Source organism: Salvelinus sp. IW2-2015, linkage group LG4q.1:29 (assembly GCF_002910315.2).
Source record: "Salvelinus sp. IW2-2015 linkage group LG4q.1:29, ASM291031v2, whole genome shotgun sequence".
Taxonomy (NCBI): Eukaryota; Metazoa; Chordata; class Actinopteri; order Salmoniformes; family Salmonidae; genus Salvelinus; species Salvelinus sp. IW2-2015.
This window is the reverse complement of record NC_036842.1, coordinates 73,130,284-73,155,089: the sequence shown is the minus strand read 5'-3', so window position 1 is coordinate 73,155,089 and position 24,806 is coordinate 73,130,284. Positions and strand designations below refer to the sequence as shown.

General features: G+C 42.6%; 1 pseudogene; it reads right to left on the bottom strand.

The window, feature by feature from the left end:
* The window catches only part of LOC111960997 (neural-cadherin-like), a 140,038-nt pseudogene that overhangs the window by 7,621 nt on the left and 107,611 nt on the right, over positions 1-24,806 (bottom strand).

The window sequence follows — 24,806 nt, the reverse complement described above, 5'->3', positions numbered from 1 at the left end:
ATAAAGACCAATAGACTAATAGAAAACACTCAACAGCAGGACATGCATTTATAATCATATTTGTCTATGAAAAATGCTGCGATGCTTTTTATTTCTACCTAAGAAAAAGACATGCGGCCCAAGTGTCAACGTTGGCAGCAACAGCCCCATTAATTGGCCAAACTTGTAATTAATTGTCAGATTGCAGTGGGTAAAAGTGCTATTACCAGCGCAATTAAACAAATACAGGCATTAAGGACTAATGGCATCTACCGTAGAGATAAATACGGGAACTCATCTTTGTATCGGTGCTATTTACAGCATCTGTGACAGCATGGGAAGTGGCATTGAGGCTATCTTCATTTTGAAGTAGTCCCATTTTATTCTTCAKGATTGGCTGATCCCTTCTGATGAACCGGTTGGACATGACTCCAACAGCGTCACCAGGAGGGATCAGCCAGTGAAGTTGGAAGTCCGACCCAGTTGACTAGATTAAAATAGTAGGAGCCCTCAAACGCGCTGCACATGCTAATACAGTCTTTTGGCTGCTATCATTCTCTAAAGTATCTACTCACATCATTTCTCCTAATTGACTCTCCTAGGATCATTAGTTTGGTGTTCATTTCCAAGCGTCTTCCAACACCAGTCCTCCCCTAGCTGTGCTACCAAACTAACACTCACTATGTAAACTGTGAATATCTTCCCATGCTTCCTTGGTTAATATTGTTTGTGTTTATCTATGATTTGTATCGTTTCTCCTGTGTGAGTTGTTGTACAGGTGTGTGTCGGATGCATAGCTGTAGCTTTGATACTAATTGCCCTAAGGGAATCAATAAAATTGGATTCTACTCTACTGTATTGTAGTGGTCTTATGAGCCATACTGTTGGCTCATATGACCACTACATTGATCTATAAGATATTGGTAGTTGTGCTGTGTTGAAGGATAGACTTTTCCTCTACTGTCCGTGTCCTGTCTAAATAGCAGTAGCTGTATTGTACCTGGTCCTGCTTTACTACCTCTGTCTGAATACCAGTGTCTCCTTGAATTCCCAATCATCTACTAGCTCCTACACACTATAGGCACTCCTGTATATCTGGATAGGTGTAAACTTCACCCAGCCTATCAGAAGGTATGGGGAAGCAATTATCAAACTGTTTAAACCGATCCCATCCTTTTTGTTCTACACAAGTGCCTATGGGGGCAACCAGGGACTCTGGCTAGATTTGGGATTCAGTGTCTCTATCTGTACCTGGTCCTGCTCCCCTCCACCCTCCTCGTCATAGTTGAGAACGTTCTCTCGGATGTCCTCGCCATTCTCGTGTGTGCTGATACGTGGTTAGACGCTCTCCTTCAAGGCCCTTGTGTCTCCCAGCAGGAAGTACAGGAACAGGCCAAACATCAGCACTGGGGGGGGGGGTCGCCATAGAGCAAGTTAGGACAGGGACAAGGGTAGACGTCTTCACACAATGTCCTATCAATTAAAAACACTAGAAATAAATCAGTGTCCCAGACAGTCAGCAACGATTTGTAATAAAGAAGTTAAAATGGACTGTGAAGATGAATGGGGGAGAGGGGTGTGGTACCCGATAAGCACATTTTGTGCCTCAGTTCTTATGGTACAACATGTCAGATAGATGAGCCAACAACACAAAATTGACACTTTACACCCAGATATGAGATACACACTAACTCTCAATACCAGCCTTTCTTTGTAAAAAAGCAGTCATTGAGAATGGACAGGGTTTGTTGTCTTTCCATCACATTGCTAATCTGCACTTATCCAATCCTGTAAAACAAAGTACTAGAGATGTATTCTTCTGTTGTGACACCCCTTAAAACCCTCAACCCTGTTCACAGAACCTACACTCCCTGGAATGTTGTGAGAGCGTTGTAGGAATGCTGCTGAAGCACTGACATCAATCACATCTATTTTGTGTTGAAATATACAGTATGCTGAACTGACCTTTAAAGTTAATTAATCTCAACCAATATTTCTTCTCCTGTCTACCATCCCTCTTTGTCTCCCGCTTCATTTCTCATTTCTTTATCTCTCTCATTCTCTCGCTCATTCTTGTTTGACTCTCTGTGTTTCTTTCCGCTCTCCTTGTCTCTTTTGACTCCGTACGACTTTAATCTCTCACACTAAAAGGTGATGCACCAGAACTGGGATCTTTTCTATTGTGCTTTGCTTGTGCAGTAGGTTTGGAAGCATCCATTCATCAATTTAATAATTGAGGATMCTTTGATAAAGTGCATTGCGGTAATCACATTAGACTGAAGTAATGGTTTACTGAACCCATATCACACTCATCAAGGTCACTCAACTGAATATGTTTTCAAATCCACCATAAAAAATAAATAGAAAATGTTGATTAGAAAAAGGCTCACTGTAAAAAGGTAAATCTCCAGCTAAGCTTCCCCAGGCCTGCTCAGTGTGTGCTGGAGGTATATGTACTGTAGAGTTCTATTGATCAGCTAACCTTGCTCCATCCCCTCCACTGTGCTGTACAGATCCAGAGAAACACGCTGAGGAATCCAGATGAGCTACGATCGCAGCAGTACTCAGACCTCCCCCTCAACCACAGTATTACCAGCAGTACTCAGACCTCCCCCTCAGCCACAGTATTACCAGCAGTACTCAGACCTCCCCCTCAACCACAGTATTACCAGCAGTACTCAGACCTCCCCCTTAGCCACAGTATTACCAGCAGTACTCAGACCTACCCCTCAACCACAGTATTACCAGCAGTACTCAGACCTCCCCTCAAAACCACAGTATTACCGCAGTACTCAACCTCCCCCTCAACCACAGTATTACCAGCAGACTCAGACCTCCCCTCAACCACAGTATTACCAGCGATATCAGACTCGCTCACCAACGTATTACCAGCAGTACTCAGACCTCCCCTCAACACAGTATTACCAGCAGTACTCAGACCTCCCCTCAACCCAAGTATTACCAGCAGACTCAGGACCTCCCCTCAACCACAGTATTACCAGCAGTACTCAGACCTACCCTCAAACACAGTATTACATCAGTACTCAGACCTCCTCCTCAACCACAGACTGATCTACCCAGTACCAGTACTCAGACCTTCCCCTCAACCACACAGTATTACCAGCAGTACTCAGACCTCCCCCTCAAACCCAGTATTACCAGCAGTACTCAGACTCCCCTCAACCACAGTATTACCAGCGTTACTCAGACCTCCCCCTCAACACAGTATTACCAGCAGTACTCAGTCCTCCCTCAACCAACAGTATTACCAGCAGTACTCAGACCTCCCCTCAACCACAGTATTACCAGCAAGTTACTCAGACCTCCCCTCAGCCACAGTATTACCAGCAGTACTCAGACCTCCCTCAAACCACAGTATTACCAGTAGTACTCAGACCTCCCCTCAACCACAGTATTACCAGCAGTACTCAGACCTCCCCTCAACCCAGTATTACAGCAGTACTCAGACCTCCCCTCAACCACAGTATTACCGCAGTACTCAGACCTCCCCTCCACCACAGTATACCAGCAGTACTCAGACCTCCCCCTCAACCACAGTATTACCCAGCAGTACTCAGACCTCCCCTCACCACAGTATTACCAGCAGTACTCAGACCTCCCCTCAACCACAGTATTACCAGCAGTACTCAGACCTCCCCCTCAACCACAGTATTACCAGCAGTACTCAGACCTCCCCTCAACCACAGTATTACCAGCTCCACACATCTATGTGCCAATCAGTCAACACACCCATCAGTGGGGCTTTACCACACACAGAGAAATGGACGCACACACACGCACCAAGCCATTGACAATGAAGAACACACGTGCTTACGCACATATACAGACTCCGATGAAAACACACACAGACACACACAGAGATGTGCAGTGGTCGTGTTGTGATATCTTCAAATATATCAATATAACTCAGGCTGGAGACCTTACACAGCTCCTATCCATCAATCCACATGCTGCTGCTTTGAGGTTATCCACCAACCATGGTGGTCTTGGGATGTTCGGTTGAATGTTTACAGTAACATGAAGGGTATGACACGGATAAATCAGTATGATGTACACATGAAACATTTATGCATGTTAATGCATGTGTCAGAAACTCTATGATATACAACATAGAAAATGGAGAGAAAATATACATTGCAAGGAGAAAAGAAGGACATAAATTGGAGACAGATGAGAGAWGAGAAATGGTGTGAGAAGGCTTTATTAGTTAAAGTATGTTCTAATACAAAAATACAGGCACTTTTACGACTATTTACATCCATTCCCATTCTATATGGAAAGGCAATTGAATATTTTCTTCTTCATTGAATATAAAATCAAACAACACAACAGTAAAAATGTAAATGTGATGGACAATAAAGCTTTTAAATTTTGAATTTCAAACCCATTTAACAGGCTTAATGAAGCATACTTATATTGCCCAAATGTGCCCGTCTCTGGTTCTGTCTGTAGCAAAAGTTGAACTCGGCAATCAGCCAGTCTGATGGGTTATGTCAATCTGAATTATGGATGATCACTTTTAATGGAGTTTGAGGCAGAGGAGCAGAGACAGAGAGTTCCAGTTTAATTTAGCAGCGTGACTTCACCCCGCCTTAGTGTGTGTTGTGTGTAATGTGTGTGCGTCTTGTCCCGGTGTCGCAGTCTGTCTGGGCCTATGAGGCCTGTTTGTCACTTGCAGGCACACGAACACATGCGCACACAAACACACGCGCATGCATGCACACAGACACAACCCTGTCATCTCCACCAAGCCTTGTCTGATGCTGACTCATTCTCTCAGTTATGACGTAAAGGGAGGAAGATGAGGTGGTCGCCATGACAACAACTTTAACAGTTCATGAAAGGACCTTCAACCGTATTATCCTGTTAAAGACCCAGTCTGCCCTAGTCTAAGAACTGTAGCCTGAGTCTTGTAAGAGACAGACAAGTGTTGCTAGCTCCTGTACTGTATTTCCTGTTACAGAGAAGGTTGGAGAAAAGTTCATATAAACTCTTGGCGACCTCTCATTTGATATATATTGAGGAAATAGACTAATTCATCTGGAGGTCAAAAGTTTGAGTGCAGCTTATAAATGCCAGGAACTAAAGTAACTGTAGCAACTAGGTACCTTACATGACGGCACCAGGCAGTTTAATTTACACATTCAACACATGAATGTTTATAAATGATGCCAAGGCCTCCGTTTGTTATCTTTGTATTCATTATATCAAATACTGAAGTATCGTTTTATCGGTTTCTCTCAGGGAGCCAGAGTGTCAAAATAACTGATGTTGCAATTCACCAGCCAAGTGCCCCAGGAAGGTGTTGGGTTGTTGAGTCAGTTATAGAGCTAGTAGAGACAGTGTATTGAATCGTCAGACCATTTTATAACCCTGTTGGTGACAGAGAGCCTCATAAACTGTATAGTAGTAACTCCATGGAGAGATAGCCCTCTGCACTGGACACAACAACACAGCTTACTACGTGTCAGAAACAAACGGGTTGTTCCATGAAATGAGTGTCTTTTGCGTCCCTTTTATATATTAAACAGAAATTGTGCACAAATATTGAATTTTAAAGCCTGTTATATTAAATGAAATGCACTTTAATATAGACTACATAAATAATTTAATCAGATTTTTTATATGAGTAAAGGCTTGCTAAAGTTCCCTTCATCAAACCTGTTTCACCATCATTGTAAAGCCTAGTTATTTTGTTGCTTTGACAAAGTAATTTATGGAGATTATTATTTATTTAATGTGATTAGTGATTCATTTACGTCTGTCCCTCATTTTTGGGTTGGCCATGTTATGTGAACTGAATTTTTTATTTATTTATATGGTAAAACTATTCCTTTTTACATATTTATTTCAAAAGAAACATTGAACATCTAATAGTCAAATCATATTGTACAAGCAGGTGAACTGGTTCTACTCTTTTTGGCCATTTTCTGGTGTTTTGTGGTGGAAAACTGAGCTGGTCAGGCATAACACCTCAACCCTGTTACCCATAGAAAAACAGGCTATAAATGTTTTAATAACAATGTCATTTTTTTGTGAAGCTTGCATTCAATTGCCACTCCCTGTTGCACACAAGTTTCCATTCCGCCTGTCACAAGGGGATTTATGATTGATTTACAAAGACATCGTCAACACTGTTTCTTTATTTGGCGCTCTTCAGATTGGGAAAACGTGTTTTTTTTTATGAAGAAAGAACATGTCTCTTTGTAGCAGAATGTTGTTGTTGAGTTTTTGTTTGACCAAGTTACACAAAAGGCACTGAATTGGTGGAATGAGCCAGACATTGACACATTTAGGTTAAAGGAAGAATGGAGAAGAAAGTAATTGACAAAGAAATACGGAGGGAGAGATAAAAACAGACATAACAGAACTGGAATGACAAACAGACGAGATAAAACAAGTCAGACAGATAAAAAGGTAAGACAAAGGAGGATGACAAATAAAAGTCTGAATTTACTTCACAAACATCAGGAAAGACCAAATAGATGTGAGGAGGGGATGACTGAAGGCCCCCAAACCTTTTGAACTGGGACCCAGTGAAAGCTTTCAGAGTTTTTTCTTGTGGCTCACAGAGTCGACAAAATCAATGTTTCTAGCCAGGACCTTTGCAGCCACACTGACTGAGCCCACTCACAGACCRTGAGGCCTAAACTAACAAAACACTTGGGGCTCAATACCATCGAACCCACATTCCAGTGCAGTATCTCTTTTTCCCATGGCCAAATAAAATCACAGATGATTTGGGTACTGCAAGAACCTATTACCAGGTTGACACGTCTCACAGGTTGAAGCATTCAGTTCTCAGATCTAGAAATCTGTGTACCCAGTTTATAAATAAAGACACTGCATAAACGTTAATATGGTGTGTTCTGTTGAATTCCAGCCTTGGGAACAACCAAAACCAGATTAAATCAGATTGAACTACGTGAAACCAGATGAGAGAGTGCGGATGAAAGATGGTATGGTCACCACAGGTAGTAGATGACATAGTCCATATAGCTACCTAGGAAGGCCAGGACACAGATACTGATGGCAAACGCAGAGCTGAGGCTCAGCGTGTTGTCGTCGTCGTTGTGGTACAGTGCCAGAGAGACCTCACAGTGGCGCCCGCGATAGCCCTCCGAGCAGTGACACGAGTACTTGGAGGGAGAGTGGGCCACACAGATGCCATGGCGACAGGGCCTGCTGGCGCACAGCGTGTAGACGCAGACCTTCCCCGAGGCATTCTTCTTCATCATGTGACCAGGGGGGCACCTGTGGAGATGCAAATGATGAAGAGGTTGTGGTGAGTGATTAGGCTACCGCACATGGGATTAATTGGATMGAAAAAACTTTGAATTATAAAGGGAATAGCCAACCTGGCACTGTGAAAATCTATAGGTACACCCTTAGAAAAAAAMGTGCTATGTAGAACCTAAAAGGATTCTATGATTCTTCAGCTGTTCCCATAGGATAAACATTTGAAGAACACTTTTTGGTTCCAGTTAGAACCATTTAGGGTTCTATGTAGAATCCTTTCCACAGAGGGTTCTACTTGGAACCAAAAAGGGCTCTCCTATGGGGACAGCTAAATAACCCTTTTTTCTAAGAGTGTATTGTTTCCGATAGCTATATCTGATACAATGTTGTCGTTTCAGAAATACAGTTGAAGTCGGAAGTTTACATACACTTAGGTCATTAAAACTCGTTTTTCAACCACTCCACAAATTTCTTGTTGAAAACTATAGTTTTGGAAAGTCAGTTAGGACATCCACTTTGTGCATGACACKAGTACATTTTCCAACAATTGTTTACAGACAGATTATTTCACTTATAATTCACTGTATCACAATTCCAGTGGGTCAGAGGTTTACATACACTGAGTTGACTGTGCCTTTAAACAGCTTGGAAAATTCCAGAAAATTACGTCATGGCTTTAAAAGCTTCTGATAGGCTAATTGACAACATTTGAGTCAATTGGAGGTGTACCTGTGGATGCCTACCTTCAAACTCAGTGCCTCTTTGCTTGACATCATGGGAAAATCAAAAGAAATCAGCCAAGACCTCAGAAAAAAAATTGTAGACCTCCACAAGTCTGGTTCATCCTTCAGAGCAATTTCCAAAGCCTGAAGTTATCACGTTCATCTGTACAAACAATAGTACGCAAGTATAAACCCCATGGGACCACGCAGCCATCATACCGCTCAGGAAYGAGARGCGTTKTGTCTCCTAGAGATGCACGTACTTTGGTGCGAAAAGGGCAACTCAATCCCAGAACAACAGCAAAGGACCTTGTGAAGATGCTGGAGAAAACAGGTACAAAAGTATCTATACCCACAGTAAAACGAGTCCTATGTCGACATAACCTGAAAGGCATCTCAGCAAGGAAGAAGCCACTGCTCCAAAACCGCCATAAAAAAAGCCAGACTACGGCTTGCAACTGCACATGGGGACAAAGATCGTACTTTTTGGAGAAATGTCCTCCTGGTCTAATGAAACAGAAATATAACTGTTTGGCCATAATGACCATCTTTATGTTTGGAGGAAAAAGGGGGAGGCTTGCAAGCCAAAGAACACCATCCCAACTGTGAAGCACYGGGGTGGCAYKATCATGTTGTGYGGGTGCTTTGCTGCAGGAGGYACTGGTGCACTWKACAAAATAGATGGCATCATGAGGACGGAAAATTATGTGGATATATTGAAGCAACATCTCAAGATATTAGTCAGGAAGTTAAAGCTTCCAAATTTGTGGCAAAATGACTTAAGGACAACAAAGTCAAGGTATTGGAGTGGCCATCACAAAGCCCTGACCTCAATCCTATAGAAAATTTGTGGGCTGAASTGAAWAAGTGTGTGCGAGCAAGGAGGCCTACAAACCTGACTCAGTTACACCAGCTCTATGAGYAGGAATGGGCCAAAATTCACCCAACTTATTGTGGGAAGCTTGTGGAAGGCTACCTGAAACGTTTGACCAAAGTTAAATAATTTAAAGGCAATGCTACCAAATACTAATTCAGTGTATGTTAACTTCTGACCCACTGGGAATGTGATGAAAGAAATAAAAGCTGAAATAAATKATTCCCTCTACTATTATTCTGACATTTCACATGCTTAAAATAAAGTGGCGATCCTAACTGACCTAAGACAGGGAATGTTTACTAGGATTAAATGTCAGAAATTGTGGAAAACCAAGTTTAAATGTATTTGGCTAAGGTGTATGTAAACTTCCGACTTCAACTGTATGTATTATTGTAATAAATTAGGACAAGATATACAATTATAGGAAAATAACCTGTCATTTTATCATTCTTCATTCTTTTTGGGAAATTATTTGAAATCTACTTTAAGCAAAGCACTCTCAGTAACAGTAGCCTTGTTGTTCCATGTCCTCATTTCTGTCAGTATATTTCTGCCGCTCCTGAAGATGGTCTCTCCAAGCTTAGTACCCTGTGTGGACATCCCATAGTGATGAAAGGCTTTTGAGTAGTTTCACACGCTCTGATTCCAGTCAGTACGACAGGAAACACTGGAGTCCTGGGGTGTTTAAAGACACTGCTGCCGAAACACTCCCTGTCACTATGATAGAACAGGGCTTTATTCAGCTCAGGTTGACACACGGCTAGGATTCTCAAAAGAGCTAGAGAGAATGAGAGAGAAAGAGAAGAGAGAAAGACAAAAGAAGAGTGTCCCTGTCTGAGCTGGTCAAGGTTGTAACGGTCAGGACAGGTCAAAACAGGCCATGCTATAGACTACTAAGCCTTGTCCAGTTGTTCAGCTGCTACATATCTAGTCCAGGTACAACTGACCCGTCTTTGTCTGGGGGGATGTTTTCTGCTTGAAGGGAAGTTAGTGTCTCTTTGTTATACTGGGACAGTGAGTGGCCAGTGTGGCATAGATCAAGGAGTTGTGGCCTATAACCAATGACCAGGCCCCAGAGTTTTTCCTGAGCATGTGACCTCACCTGGAAAATTGCTGGCCCTCAGTTATAGCCCGGAGTTTTTCCTTACATGATTTCCTGCTGCCATTTATGTACCTGCACTCATGCTTCCTCCAGAGGTCCATGCAGATGAAGGGGGGAGAGCACTGGTGTTTCCTGCAGGCATCTGAGGGGCAGCCTGGGGAGACCCCCTGAGAAGTGACCACCTGGAGCCCCTCAGACCCCACGGAGGGCTGCTTGGCAATGGGCATGGGCCGCCCATTCAGCCTTAGGTCTCGCAGACACCCTGGAGGAAAAACACAGAGAGGGAAAGAGAGATAAGACAGCAATATAAGTGACATTCATACACACCAGGCCTAAGGCAAAAAGCATTTAAGTAAGTTTCATGAAGGGACAGAGACACATGCCCACACAGGAATAGAAGAACACAGGTATACGCGCACAGGCGCACAGGCACACAGGCGCACAGGCACACAGGCACACACACACACACGGAGCACAGAGATAGCCCAGGGCTTAGCTGTCAGTGCGAGCCCTCTGTTTTGAAGGATATTTACTCTGTTAGTTTGTCTGGCCATCCTCTGGGAGGGAGAGGCGAAACACATCATTTATACAGAGGGGGCAGGGACAAAAAAATCTCCTTACATGGGGCAGGGACAAAAATGTGCAGTATTATAGCTAATCTCATGCTGTTTTAGAGGTCAGGGATTCTTGAAAGATGGGACAATCTCAACTTTTCAAATATTTAACTTKATTTTAACAAAATGTGTAATATYTACAGTATCAGTCAAAAGTTTGGATACACRTAGTCATTCCAAAGTTTTTCTTTTTATTATTTTCTACATTGTATAATAATAGTAACTACATGAAAACTATGAAATAACACATGGAATCATGTAGTAACTAAAAAAGTGTTGAACAAATCTAAATATATTTTACATTTCAGATTCTTCAAAGTAGCCACCCTTTGCCTTGATGACAGCTTTGCACACTCTTGGCAAATCTCGGACACATCTTTTAGGAATCACAGTTTTGATAGAAATATTCTTTAAAGCAACAGAGGGCCATTGCAAGAAATTACATAAGATTTATTTTTCAGTTAATATCAATGTTTTTGAAGAGTTTGAAAATGTGATCCTTTGCTCTATGCGTGGAAAGTGCATTTACACGCATAGAGCCGATATAAAAATGTATAATATTCCACTAAATGTACATTTTAAGCTCAAATAATGCAACACAATACAATACAACTATACAAATAAAGTTTCCCTTCTGGACAAGGATTGTCCTGASTTTCAAGAATCTCTGAGCTAATTTCCTTCTATTCTACAKWTTTTTTRCCATGAGGCTGAGAGAGAATTTTGCAGTTTTAAAGCTAATTTTGTGTAATTATAATTTTTTATTTCATGGRTTATGACATGAAATAAAAGGAGGGCCCCTGAGCCCCCAAAGCTTGTGGGCCCCCAGCCTTGTGGGGGTTGGATGGGTGTGTGCTACGCCATTGGAAGTTAGGTGGATAGTACAGTATTAGTGGGCTGTACCAGGGGACAGTGCTAATGGTCAGTACCAGATGGCAGTACCAGTACCATACCTAGGAAGCTGCGGTTGTGTCCTGAGGGGAAGGAGTTTCCCAGCATCACCACTGATTGGTCGATGACTATCTCCTGACTCCGCCCAGGAGCGGCCGTGARCTCCCGCCTTCCGCCGCCACCGTCCAATTGAAGGGTGAACTCTTTGCCATGACGKTCAAGCTCCACTTCGTGCCATTCTCCATTGTCAAGGCGATGGAAGGGCAGCGTGAGGTTGTAGGGTCTGTCACCCAGGTTGTAAAAGACAGCCAGTAGCCCCTGAAACATCTGAAATATGCAGAATATATCGATCAATTAAAATAATCCAAAATGGCTATAAAAATCACAGAGTTCACCTTTAAAACTTGCAGTTCAAAAATGGCAATGTACAATTAAGAAGGCAATTTTCTATTTTCAATTCAATTAAACCCATTGTATTTAATCATGCTTTACAAAACTGCCACGGACATCAATTAATTTAGTCCAGGGAGAATATCACAGACAACAATTATCCACAGCAGCTAAGGCTGAGCAAACACACTGAGCTGGAAATAGGGCTGAGGGGGGCTGCTGGCTGCTATAACCGCAGTTTGTACATGTCCATCCCCTAATTGGAAACTGTGGAGCAGAGATAATTCAATACTGTGTTTTAATATATGCAGCAATATAGCACAGCTTGTTTTAACTATTGCTCCCTCAGCATTGTCATCAGATCATAATGCCAACATTCTATTCCTCCCCGGCCCCCCTATGGACCCCCCGAGCAGCCTAAGCAAACAAAAGACAATGAACTCAACCGATCCCAACTTTGAACAGAATCCGACCATACAAACATTTCACTACAAAGGAAAAACTGACAATATTTTATTGACTAAACCTTTCTATTTGACTTTTAAAACACCAGCTAGGTAAATAAATAAAAAGCATCTTAATAAGCGAWGAGGGTTATAAGCATTGATTTACACCTTTACACTAACACTCAACAAAATAAAGCAACCCTATGGGTTTTAAAAACACGTTGAAGGATGCCATTATGTAGAGATAAAGACACATCAACAGGAAGTAGAAAATGTTTCAGAGACCTTAAACTCGACAGTTCCCGGTAACCTTGTTAATGTCTAGTTATTCATTCAGCATGAGCATCATCCTCCATTTCCACCCATTCTTACCCATCAGAGCAAGCAGGCTGAGGTTCTGAGAAATCGCCATGGCTGAGGTTCTGAGAGACAGCCATGTAAATTGGCCTTGTTGTCAGGATCCACACTCAAGTGTCTATCGGAGAGCTCTGATTCTTTCCTAAACAAATGCTTCAGACAGAGTATGCTGCTTTCGCCAGAAAACTAGCGTTTTTAAACAGCTCGCCGACTCAACGCCGACTCAAAGATAAATACATTTTTGTCAAAATGTTATTATAGATATAGCCTTCTTCTGTTCAATGATCTCTACCTATATAGTACTCTAAATACCCAAATTCATGTTGTTAAGTTCAAAAGAATACAAGACAAAAATTGCTGACTCCATTCAAACCAATTAGGGTTCGGAACTTTAAAGCCAATTATCTCAGAATCATTATTTTGCAGACAGAACCTTATTGTCCCAAGGTTTTGATATATGGGGCTGGTAGGCAGAGAAGGGTAGAGGGGGGTTGCTGCTACACTGACTCAGATATTCCAAGAAGAGCAATAGCAGTGCTATAGCAGTGAGACTGCATGTTGGTGCTCTCTCTGACACCAGTTGGAGAGATATGTTTGTCACGAGGAAGCAATAGTAGGATAGAGCAGTGGAAACAGCTGACCTGTTTGGGTAGGTGTTCTTGCGTGACAGACGCTAGCCGAGCAGGCTCCTGCCAGGTGCTGTGGACACACTGTCACTCAAAGAGGCCAAAAGCTCCTACAACCCTTGAACCCCAACATCCTATCTCCACAGAAATGGCATTCACACTCAGAAAATGTGTTCTATTTTCCTGGCAAAGCCAGACAGAGAAGAGCCTTATGAAGTAACAGACACTAACGGTAAGCTACATTGATTGAAAATGCCTCTCCATGTTTTCCAGTTCAAACAGGGTACACAAATTGTGCAATCCACTGAAATAGCCCTCAGTAATAGCTTGAAGGAGAAAAGACAGAATCGAAATTTAAAAAAAATGTAAATCATGGTACTGAAAACAATGGATACACTCTACAAGAAAATGGTTAGGTATGTGAAGGGTCATCAAGTTATAACAGCAATCTACCTCACCAAGCAAAGTGAGAAGAATAAAAGCAACACATTGAAACTGCCCAGCAACACCCGTTGGGGTGGTGTGTCATCATGTTTGACAGTKTCCTGGAGGGGAGAGTCTCTCCAAGAAATGGCCATATCACAGTCTGCTGATATGGACAGCCCCATCAAGAAGATCCTCCTGGATGATCAAATTTATTTATATAGCCCTTCTTACATACAGCTGATATCTCAAAGTGCTGTACAGAAACCCAGCCTAAAACCCCAAAAGCAAGCAATGCAGGTGTAGAAGCACGGTGCTAGGAAAAACTCCTAGAAAGGCCAAAACTTAAGAAGAAACCTAGAGAGGAACCAGGCTATGGCCAGTCCTCTTCTGGCTGTGCCGGGTGGAGATTATAACAGAACATGGCCAAGATGTTCAAATGTTCATAAATGACCAGCATGTCAAATAATAATAATCACAGTGTTGTCGAGGGTGCAGCAAGTCAGCAACTCAGGAGTAAATGTCAGTTGGCTTTTCATAGCCGATCATTAAGAGTATCTCTACCGCTCCTGCAGTCTCTAGAGAGTTGAAAACAGCAGGTCTGGGACAGGTAGCACGTCCGGTGAACAGGTCAGGGTTCCATAGCCGCAGGCAGAACAGTTGAAACTGGAGCAGCAGCACGACCAGGTGGACTGGGGACAGCAAGGAGTCATATGCCAGGTAGTCCTGAGGCATGATCCTAGGGCTCAGGTCCTCCGAGAGAGAGAAAGAAAGAAAGAGAGAATAGAGAGAGCATACTTAAATTCACACAGGACCCGGATAAGACAGGAGAAGTACTCCAGATATACAACTGACCCTACCCCCGACACAAAACTACTGCAGCATAAAACTAACTAACAATCGAGACACTTGCCCAGCCCCCGCAGCAACACCCCACCTACTTTGCCAAAGCACAGCCCCCACACCACTAAAGGGATATCTTCAACCACCAACTTACCATCCTGACGTCGCCCACAAAGATCCCGCCACGGCACAACCCAAGGGGGGGCGCAAACTCAGACAGGAAGATCACGTCAGTGACTCAACCCACTCAAGTGACGCACCCCTCCTAGGGACGGCATGAAAGAGCACCAGTAAGCCAGTGACTCAGCCCCTGTAATAGGGTTAGAGGCAGAGAATCCCAGTGGAGAGAGGGGAACCGGCCAGGCAGAGACAGCAAGGGCGGTTCGTTGCTCCAGAGCCTTTCCGTTCACCTTCACACTCTGGGCCAGACTACACTCAATCATATGACCCACTGAAGAGATGAGTCTTCAGTAAAGACTTAAAAGTTGAGACCGAGTCTGCGTCTCTCACATGGGTAGGCAGACCATTCCATAAAAATGGAGCTCTATAGAGAAAGCCCTGCCTCCAGCTGTTTGCTTAGAAATTCTAGGGACAATTAGGAGGCCTGCGTCTTGTGACCTAGCGTACGTGTAAGTGTGTACGGCAGGACCAAATCGGAAAATAGGTAGGAGCAAGCCCATGTAATGCTTTGTAGGTTAGCAGTAAAACCTGATGTATTTTGGGAGAGAGTGGTAAAGCAGCCTTGAAACTCCTGAAACCTATAGCATTAGCCATTGCACGGATTGAGGGGGACAATTCCATTCTGTCTGATGTTCAGACTCTGCTTGCAGATGTAAGAGAAGAAATCCGTATTTCCCTGCTCACTTCACAGTTGCTCCAAGCAGAGGAAACTGCAGTTCTGAAATACATCAAAAAGCATGAAGACTTCTGCCTGAAGCCCATGTTGGACCCCAAGTATGCTGGCAAGAGCATCCTGTCTGGTGCAGAGATCAACAAGGACTATGGTGTCATCACTACCGTATCTCGTCACCTTGGCCTGGATGAGGGCAAGGTACTTGGCAGTCTYGTGAAGTACACTTCCAAGCAAGGGCTTTGGGATGGAGATGCAATATGGCAGTCGTGCCAACATATCTCATCAGCCACCTGGTGGAAGGGACTTTGTGGATCTGAGGCTGTTTCCCCTGTTGCCTCCATCATCCTCTAAATCCCACCAACATCTGCCGCCTCAGAGCGCAACTGGTCCTTGTTTGGGAACACATACACCAAAGCATTTAACCTGCTGACCAATACAAGGGTTGAAAAATTGTTGGCRATCCGTGCAAATCTGAGGCTTTTTGAGCCTGACAACAAGCTATCCTCAACAAGGTTYGAAAGTGACAGTGAAGATGAGGCCTCAGAGTCTGATGTTCAAGAGMTGGGCATTAAGGAGGTCCAGGGAGAAGACATGGAAGTCTGAGAGGAASATAGTCTAGAAACTAAAGCTTTGGTTATCATTTTACAGATGTATGTTGAAAACGTTTTTGGGAGATGCGATGGATCATTGGGAATCATTCAATATTCCCTTTATTTTATTGTTCAATGAAATCATCCCATGTGAAGAGTCAACTAATTTAATTAAAGTTAAAATCGTAACTAAATAGTTTTTAAAATTTCTATTGGAAGGATTTAATCATTTGCAATTATGTCTACTTATGATAAGGTAAAAGGTTTTTGTTTCTGTCTCCATATGATATGGTAAATATATCCAATGCAAAAAACATCTACATTTGAATGGTATTAATATTAATTTGCATATATTTCAGTTAATTCCCATATATATTCCCGTTAATTCCCATATATTCCCCTTAATTCCCATGGAAAGTTTCCACCTCTGAATATTCCCCAAAATGTGCAACCCTAGTCAAGCTCCTCTAGCTGCTCACTGATGGGCTAGAAACATTGTCACCACCGATAAATCCACTATAATTGAGAATTTCAATAAGCATTTTTTACGGCTGGCCATGCTTTCCACCTGGCTACCCCTACCCGGTCAACAGCTCTGCACCCCCACAGCAACTTGCCCAAGCCTCCCCATTTCTCCTTCACCCAAATACAGACAGCTGATGTTCTGAAAGAGCTGCAAAATCTGGACCCCTACACATCAGCTGGGCTAGACAATCTGGACCTCTCTTTCTAAAGTTATCCGCCGCAATTGTTGCAACTATTACTAGCCTGTTCAACCTCTCTTTCGTATCCCCAAAGATTGGAAAGCTGCCGCAGTCATCCCCTCTTCAAAGAGGGAGATACTCTAGACCAAACTGTTACAAACTGTTACAGTGGGGCAAAAAAGTATTTAGTCAGCCACATTGTGCAAGTTCTCCCACTTAAAAAGATGAGAGAGGCTGTAATTTTAATCATAGGTACACTTCAACAATGAAGACAAATGAGAAAACAAATCCAGAAAATTCACATGTGAGGTTTTTAATGAATTTATTTGCAAATGATGGTGGAAATAAGTATTTGGTCAATAACAAAAGTTTATCTCAATACTTTGTTATATACCCTTTGTTGGCAATGACAGAGTCATAACGTTTTCTTGTAAGTCTTCACAAGGTTTTCACACACTGTTGCTGGTATTTTGGCCATTCCTCCATGCAGATCTCTCTAGAGCAGTGATGTTTTGGGGCTGTTGCTGGGCAACACGGACTTTCAACTCCCTCCAAAGATTTTCTATGGGGTTGAGATCTGGAGACTGGCTAGGCACTCCAGGACTTAAATGCTTCTTACAAAGCCACTCCTTCGTTGCCCGGGCGGTGTGTTTGGGATCATTGTCATGCTGAAAGACCAGCCACGTTCTGATGGAAGGAGTTTTTCACTCAAAATCTAACGATACATGGCCCCTTCATTCTTCTTTTACACGGATCAGTCGTCCTGGTCCCTTTGCAGAAAAACATCCCCAAAGCATGATGTTTCCACCCCATGCTTCACAGTAGGTATGGTGTCTTTGGATGCAACTCAGCATGCTTTGTCCTCAAACACGACGAGTTGAGTTTTACCAAAAAGTTCTATTTTGGTTTCATCTGACCAATATGACATTCTCCCAATTTTTCTGGATCATCCAAATGCTCTCTAGCAAACTTCAGACGGGCCTGGACATGTACTGGCTTAAGCAGGGGAAACGTTGGCACTGCAGGATTTGAGTCAAGTTAACAAAATAGATCACGACCATTTCGAATCCAACCGTACCTTCTCCGCTATGCAATCTGGTTTCCGAGCTGGTCATGGGTGCACCAACCACACTCAAGGTCCTAAACATATCATAACCGCCATCAATAAAAGAAATACTGTGCACCCGTATTCATCGACCTAGCCAAGGCTTTCGACTCTATCAATCACCACATTCTTATCGGCAGACTCAACAGCCTTGGTCTCTCAAATGACTGCTACACCTGGTTCACCAACTACTTCTCAGACAGAGTTCAGTGTGTCAAATCAGAGGGCCTGTTGTCGACTCTGGCAGTCTCTATGGGGGCCACAAGGGTTCAATTCTCCGATTTTCTCTGTATACTCAATGATGTCGCTCTTGCTGCTGGTGATTCTCTAAATAAATGCATGCTCTTCAACCGATCGCCGCGCACCTGCCGCGCCGTCCAGCATCACTACTCTGGACGGTTCTGACTTAGAATATGTGGACAACTACAAACTTAGGTGTCTGGTTAGACTGTAAACTCTCCTTCCAGACTCACATTAAGCATCTCCAATCAAAAAATTAAATCTAGAATCGGCTTCCTACCTTCCTATAAAGCATCCTTCACTCATGCTGCCAAACATACCCTCGTAAAACTGACTATCCTACCGATCCTTGACTTCGGCGATGTAATTTACAAAATAGCCTCTACTCAGCAAATTGGATGGAGTCTATCACAGTGCCATCCGTTTTGTCACGAACACCCCATATACTACCCACCACTGAGACCTGTATGCTCTCGTTGGCTGGCCCTCGCTTCATATTCGTCGCCAAACCCAATGCCTCCAGGTCATCTATAAGTCTTTGCTAGGGAAAGCCCCGCCTTTCTCAGCTCACTGGTCACCATAGCAGCACCCACRCGTAGCACATGTCRAGCAGATATATTTCACTGGTCARCCCCAAAGCCAARWCSTCCTTTGGKCGCCTTTCCTTACAATTCTCTGCTGCCAATGACTGGAACAAATTGCAAAAATCACTGAAGCTAGAAACTCATATCTCCCTCACTTACTTTAAGCATCAGCAGTCAGAGCAGCATACAGATCATTGCACCTGTACGTAGRCCATCTGTAAATAGCCCATCCAACTACCTCATCCCCATGTTGTTGTTATTATTATTTTTCTCCTTTGCACCCCAGTATCTCTACTTGCACATTCATCTTCTGCACATCTATTACTCCAGCGTTTAATTGCTAAATTGTAATTACTTCGCCACTACGGCCTATTTATTGCCTTACCTCCCTAATCTTACCTCATTTGCACACACTGTATATAGACTTTCCTATTGTGTTATTGACTGTATGTTTATTCCATGTGTAACTCTGCGTTGTTGTTTGTGTCGCACTGCTTTGCTTTATCTAGGCCAGGTCGCAGTTGTAAATGAGAACTTGTTCTRAACTGGCCTACCTGGTTAAATAAAGGTGAAATAAAAAAAATATTTAAAAAACATCATAACAGTCATTTATGCAACATAATAACAATGTTGAAGAGCAGGCCACAAGAGCAGGCAGAGACCCAATGAAATTGCCTCTCTGCCAGCAGAGTGACAATCACTCCAACTATGCTTCCCAGTAAAGCAATGAAAACAATTAAGCATCCCAGCAAAGTGCTAAACATAGCCCACGTTAACATGTGTAGCTTAAGAAAGAAGGTTAATGAAATCAATAACTTGCTAGTAACAGATTACATTCATATTCGGACAATCTCTGAAACGCACTTAGATTATACCTTTGATGATACAGTGGTAGCAATATATGGTTATAACATCTACAGAAAATACAGAAATGCCAAAGGTGGAGGTGTTGCCGTTCATATTGAGAACCGCATTCCTGTAAAGCTTAGAGAGGATCTCATGTTAAATACTGTTGATGTAATATGGCTARAGGTTCAGCTGCTATAGACCAACAAAGTGCAAACAGTCAGTATCTGGATATCATGTGTGAAATGCTTGATAATGTACAGTATGTGATATCAACAAAGAGGTACAGTATATTTTCTGGGTGATTTCAATATTGACTGGCTTTCATCAGGCTGCCCACTCAAGAGAAAGCTTCAAACTGTAACTACTGCTTGCAACCTGGTTCAGGTTATCAGTCAGCCTATCAGGGTAGTTACAGACAGCACTAGAATGAAACCATTAACATGTACTGATCAACATCTTTACTAATGCTGCAGAAATGTGTTTTAAAGCAGTATCCAAATCCATTGGATGTAGTGATCCCAATATAGRAGCCATATCTAAGAAAACCAAAGTTCCAAAGGCTGGCTTAATATAGTGTATAAGCGGTCATACAATAKGTTTTGTAGTGATTCCTATGTTAGACCGCTCCCGAGTGGCGCAGCGGTCTAAGGCACTGCATCTCAGTGCTAGAGGCGTCACTATAGACACCCTGGTTCGAATCCAGGCTGTATCACAACCGGCCGTGATTGGGAGTCCCATAGGGTGGCGCACAATTGGCCCAGCGTCGTCCAGGTTTGGCTGGTGTAGGCCATGATTGTAAATAATAATTTGTTCTTAATTAACTAACTTGCCTAGTTAAATAAAGGTTAAATAAATAAATAAATAATGTAAAGAATATTTGTTGGTCTGTGGTGTGTAATGAGGAGCAACCAGACAGACACTGCATCTTGACACATTTATGAAATTGCTTATCCCAGTTACTAATAAGCATGCACCCATTAAGAAATTACTGTAAAAACTGTTAAATCCCTGTGGATTGATGAGAATTTAACAAACGATGACATTACACATCCAAGTATAACTGATCAAATTATGAAAGACAAGAACTGTAATTTTTCAATTCTGTAAAGTGAGTGTGGAAGAAGTGAAAAAAATATTGTCGTCTGTCACCACCAGGGTCTGACAATTTGGATGGAAAATGACTGAGGGTAATAGCGACGATATTGCCACTCCTATTTGCCACATCTTCAATTTAAGCCTACTAGAGAGTGTGTGCCCTCAGGCCTGGAGAGAAACTAAATTAATTCTGCTACCCAAGAATAGTAAAGCCCCTTTACTGGCTCAAATAGCGACCAATCAGGTTGTTACCACCCTTAGGAACTATTGAAAACATTTTTTTTGTGTTTGACCAGATACAGTGGCTTGCGAAAGTATTCACCCCCCTTGGCATTTTCTTATTTTGTTGTCTTAAAACCTGGAATGATATAGATTTTTTGGGGGGTTGTATCATTTGATTTACACAACATGCCTACCACTTTGAGAGAGTCAAAATATTTTTTAATTGTTAAACAAACAAGAAATAGACAAAAAATTGAAAACTTGAGTGTGCATAACTATTCACCCCCCAAAGTCAATACTTTGTAGAGCCACCTTTTGCAGCAATTACAGCTGCGCGTCTCTTGGGTATGTCTCTGTAAGCTTTGCACATCTAGCCACTGGGATTTTTGCCCATTCTTCAAGGCAAAACTGCTCCAGCTCCTTCAAGTTGGATGGGTTCTGCTGGTGTACAGCAATCTTTAAGTCATAGCACAGATTCTCAATTGGATTGAGGTCTGGGCTTTGACTAGGCCTTTCCAAGACATTTAAATGTTTCCCCTTAAACCACTCGAGTGTTGCTTTAGCAGTATGCTTAGGGTCATTGTCCTGCTGGAAGGTGAACCTCTCCCAGTTTCAAATCTCTGGAAGACTGAAACAGGTTTCCCTCAAGAATGTACTGTATTTAGCGCAATCCATCATTTCTTCAATTCTGACCAGTTTCCAGTCTGGATAGAAAAACATCCCCACAGCATGATGTTGCCACCATAATTCACGGTGTTGTGGTTTGTGCCATACATAAGCGTTTTCCTTGATGGCAAAAAGCAACATTTTAGTCTCATCTGACCAGAGTACCGTCTTCCATATGTTTAGGGAGTCTCCCACATGCCTTTGGCGAAACCAAATGTGTTTGCTTTTACTTTCTTTAAGCAATGGCTTTTTTGGCCAGAAGCCAGCTCTGCGGGTGGTGATACTTACGAGCTGGGCTTTACAGAAAAGTGGTCCCATGGACAGATATCTAATCTCCGCTGTGGACATTTGCAGCTCCTTCAGGGTTATCTTGGCTCTCTTTGTTGCATCTCTGATTAATGCCCTCCTTGCCTGGTCCGTGAGTTTTGGTGGGCGGCCCTCTCTTGGCAGGTTTGTTGTGGTGCCATTTCTTTCCATTTTCTAAATAATGGATTTAATGGTGCTCTGAGGGATGTTTCAAAGTTTTGGATATTTTTTTATACCCTGAGCTGTACTTCTCCACAACTCTGTCCCTGACCTGTTTGGAGAGCTCCTTGGTCTTCATGGTGCCGGTTGCTTGGTGGTCCTTTGCTTAGTGGTGTTGCAGACTCTGGGGCCTTTCAGAACAGGTGTGTATATACTGAGATCATGTGAAAGATCARGTGACACTTAAACACTTAAATAAAGTCCACCTGTGTGCAATCTAACTAATGCTTGTTGAAGGACATTCAACAAGCACAGCACTTACACAAATTATTGATGACTGGCTGAGAGAAATTGATGATAAAACGATTGTGGGAGCTGTTTCGTTTGACTTCAGTGCGGCTTTTGACATTATCGATCATAGTCTGCTCTTGGAAAAACGTATGTGTTATAGCTTTACACCCCCTGCTATATTGTGGATAAAGAGTTGCCTGTCTAACCGATCACAGAGGGTGTTCTTTAATGGAAGCCTCTCAAACATAATCCAGGTAGAATTAGGAATTCCCCAGGGCAGCTGTCTAGGCCCTTTACTTTTGAAAATCTTTACTAATGACATGCCACTGGCCTTGAGTAAAGCRAATGTGGCTGTGTATGCGGAGGACTCAACACTATACATGTGAGCTACTATAGCGAGTGAAATCACTGCAACACTTAACAAAGAGCTGCAGTTAGTTTCAGAATGGGTGGCAAGGAATAAGTTAGTCCTAAATATATAAAAAACTAAAAGCTTTGTATTTGGMATAAAACATTCACTAAACCATAAACCTCAACTAAATCTTGCAATAAATAATGTGGAAATTGAGCAAGTTGAGGTGACTAAACTGCTTGGAGTAACCCTGGATTATAAACTATCATGGTCAAGACATGTTGATACAACAGTAGCTAAGATGGGGAGAAGTCTGTCGATAATAAAGCATTGATCTGCCTTTTTAACAACACTATCAACAAGGCAAGTCCTACAGGCTCTAGTTTTGTTGCACCAGGACTACTGTTCAGTCATGTGCCACAAAGAGGGACCTTGGAAAATTACAATTGGCTCAGAACAGGGCAGCATGGCTGGCCCTTAAATGTACACGGAGAGCTAACGTTAATAATATGCATGTAAATCTCTCATGGCTCAAAGTGGAGAAAGTTGACTTCATCATTACTTATTTTTGTAAGAAGTAGTATTTTAAACTGTATGAAACTGTCTTATGTTGCTGGACCCTTGGCAGCAGCTAATGTGGATCCATAATAAATATAAACACAAATACAAGACTCACCTCCAGACGTAAGTATTCATTCTGCTCCTGCGAGAGGAGGCTGAGGAGGACACCYCTGGGGGCGTGGGTTCGCACCTGGAGCTGAAAGCTGGAGTGACGAGCGGGGAGTGACCAGCCCACCTGGTACTGGACATGGCTCCTCCCATTGAAGGAGAACTCTGGAACTTCTGTCAGTTGAAGAGAGAAAAACATAGAGTTGAATAGAGATACCATGAGGGATTCAAATACAACATATTATTAATTAATTATACTGTACCCACTACTGTATGCACTCAGTAGACAACTCGAGACAATTCATATATGTGAGAGGAGCCAAACACAGTCATCTTACGTGTGAGCCATGCATGTAAAGCCTTCAGACAATGTTACATTCCAAAAGATAGGATAATTTGGAAAAAAAAGTTTAATCTTGAAGCTAACAAGAGCTCTAAACCTTCAGAGCTACAGTTGAAGTCGGAAGTTTCACATACACCTTAGTCAAATARATTTAAACTCAGTTATTCACAATTCCTGACATTTAATCCTAGTAAAAATTCCCTTCGGTCAGTTAGGATCGCCACTTTATTTTAAGAATGTGAAATGGTAGAATAATACTAAAGAGAATGATTTATTTCAGCTTTTATTTCTTTCATCACATTCCCAGTGGGTCAGAAGTMTACATACACTCAATCAGCATTTGGTAGCATTGCCTTTAAATTGTTTAACTTGGGTCAAACGTTCCGGGTAGCCTTCCACGAGCTTCCCACAATAAGTTGGGTGAATTTAGGCTTGTTTTCCTCCTCATAGAGCTGGTGTAACTGAGTCAGGTTTGTAGGCCTCCACTTGCTCGCACAGGCTGGGCAACGATTACTTCGTTTCAGCCACGCTTTTTTCAGTTCTGCACACCATTTTCTATAGAGATTGAGGCAGGGCTTTGTGATGGCCACTCCAATACCTTGGACTTTGTTGTCCCTAAGCCATTTTGCCACAAATTTGGAAGTATGCTTGGGATCATTGTCCATTTGGAGATCCATTTGCGACCAAGCTTTAACTTCCTGACTGATGTCTTGAGATGTTGCTTTCAATATATCCACATAATTTTCCTACCTCATGATGCCATCTATTTTGTGAAGGTGCATCAGTCCCTCCTGTAGCAAAGCACCTCCACAAACATGATGCTGCCACCCCACGTGCTTCACGGTTGGGATGGTGTACTTCGGCTTGCAAGCCTTCCCCCTTTTCCTCCAAGAGATAACAATGGTCATTATGGCCAAACAGTTCTATTTTTGTTTCATCAGACCAGAGGACAATTTTCCCAAAAGTACAATATTTGTCCCCATGTGCGTTGCAAACTGTATTCGGCTTTTTATGGCGGTTTTGGAGCAGTGCTGAGTGCCTGAGTCCTTGGCCTGAGTCCTTGCTGAGTTGCCTATCAGTTATGTCGATATAGGACTCGTTTACTGTGGATATAAATACTTTGTACCCGCTTCCTCCAGCATCTTCACAAGATCCTTTGCTGTTGTTCTGGGATTGATTTGCACTTTTTCGCCTAAAAGTACGTTCATCTCTAGGAACGGATGCATCTCCTTCCTGAGCGGTATGATG